A 2246-nucleotide genomic window follows, 5' to 3' on the forward strand; every position below is an offset into this window, starting at 1 on the left:
AATAAAGAAATTGATTTAATAAAGTAACCATCACTTAACATGTTCTGCGGTTTCACTGGGATATATCAGGAATCAAAACAGCGTTTGTGCCAATAAACAGTGAATACATTAAATCTAATGATGCACAAACACAGGCCGCCTTGGCAGGAGGATGCGGATCTGTTGCAGTCTGACGTATTTCAACAGCACAGAGATGTTAAGACTGAGATTCACACCGTGACAAATAAGCAAGTGTTTTTATTTTTATTTTTTTAATGCATTTCTTTTCCTTAGATGTTGGACATTTCATAGTGGGAACACTTCATCCTCACTTTCGGTAACATTAGAAAGTAACCGATCAGTTTGTGTACTGAAAACACGAACCGGCCCTGTCACACTGTGTACAAACACAACACAGGTATGTGTGTGTGTGTGTGTGTGTGAACAGGTATCAGCCAGAATGGGATTTTACTTTTAATTTGGTTTCCCGCATGCTGAAGCTCTGCTGTTTCCCAGGGACACGGGCTATTTCAGCCCTGAGTGGGATCACTGTGGGATTCAACAGTCGTTTGAGAATAACAAACAAAACCAGCCCGTTGATGTTAAGGTGTAGTTCCACTGTCTGGGAGAAGTCCACTGAAGGAAGCTGTAGCAGCATGTGAATGTGGAACTCTGAAGGATGATTTGTTGAATGTGCAGTGATACGACTTCCCTGCAGACTTATTAACGCTCATCAGAGTTTCTTCATGAGGCGTGCCGAACGACTAACGAAACCAATATTGAAGGATGATTTTGCAATGTTTTTCTGTTTGTCATCAATTTATCTTCTGTTACACTACCTTCACATATCTGGAGTTCAGCAAACTGTTTTCTGATTGTAGCCATTTTGTATCTCTTTTTGAAGTGATTTATTTTGTTTTTATAGTATTTTTTATCTGTAAATTGTTTTGCATCATTCTGCAGATTTCTCTTTGGTTTACATGTTTTCTAGTCATTTTTTACCTTTATGTTTGTGTTCTGCATTTTTTTCTCATCGTCTCACCTTACATTTGCATAAATTCACTGTGTTCAGCAGAATGAGGAAAGACAGAGACCAGGTTGTTTATTCTTCCTTAAGCATGTTTATTGAGAGTTGTGAAGTGCAGCTGTCAAGTGCAATTGTGGTACGTATGTTACAATATCTTGTCCAGTATTTGCGGAAACATGCACAGAACATGAGCATACAACTGATACACAGAATGAAAAAAGAAAGAACATCTCAAGAGTTTGTATTTGTGTTTTTTTTTTTTCCTCTTCAATGTTGAGTTTTTAGATATTGTTCATCCAAAAGTACTTCACTGTCAAAAAAAGAAATAAAAAAAAAAGTGCAATACTCCAGAGAAATAGAAAGAAAGAGTCAAGAGCAAAAAAAAAAAAAGATTTTACAGTTGAGAGTTACTGTTGCAGAAAGGAGTTTGGGACATTGTTGTTGGCTGTGTGTTGTCAGTTAAATAACCTACACTCCTATCCATCCACGGTCCTGAAAATACAGCATTAAAAATAGATGACACAGACTGGGCACTTTTCTTGCTCATCTGCATCAATCTGTGTGACCTAGATAGCATCTGTTGTTCTTCCACCTCTCCGCACTATTTTACATGGTTACTTACACTATACAGAAATATACATCCTCCCTCTCTGCCCATCACACTTTTAGAAAACAAGGAAAACAAAAAAAAAAAAAAAAAAAAAAAATGCAGCTTAAGCCCAGCATCCCAACCCCGTCGGGTACGGTTTAAATTACATGCCACCGCAGGGTTGAGGAAACAGCAATGATGAGCTTTTGTCGAGGGCAACATGAGGCGTCTGAATGTCAAATACTGAAAATAGAATATCATCATCTCCATAAGAAACCGCGGTTTGTTCATCCCGTCAACCCACAGTTGAAGTAACGTCATCATTGCTGCCAAGTGTTGTTCAAAATATCCTCCCCCCCTCCCTCCCTCCCCCTCCCCGACACCCCCATTCCAGATGGGGACTTTGTCATGATATTAATTGCTCACATTCTTTATTTGTCACTCTAAGAAGGCTTTTCTCTCTCTCTCTTTCTCTCTTTCCCAAGTCTCTCATCCTGGGACTTTTAGGCTGTAGCCTCGAGAGAGAAACTGTTTTATTTACATCATTCAGCTAAATAAGTAACAACCGGTACAATCCTGCACATCCTACTGCTCCAACATCATCGTCAGTAAAATCGACATCACTTGAAATCCAGACACAGGCACAGTGAT

This window comes from Salarias fasciatus, chromosome 16 (genome assembly GCF_902148845.1).
Source record: "Salarias fasciatus chromosome 16, fSalaFa1.1, whole genome shotgun sequence".
Lineage (NCBI taxonomy): Eukaryota > Metazoa > Chordata > Actinopteri > Blenniiformes > Blenniidae > Salarias > Salarias fasciatus.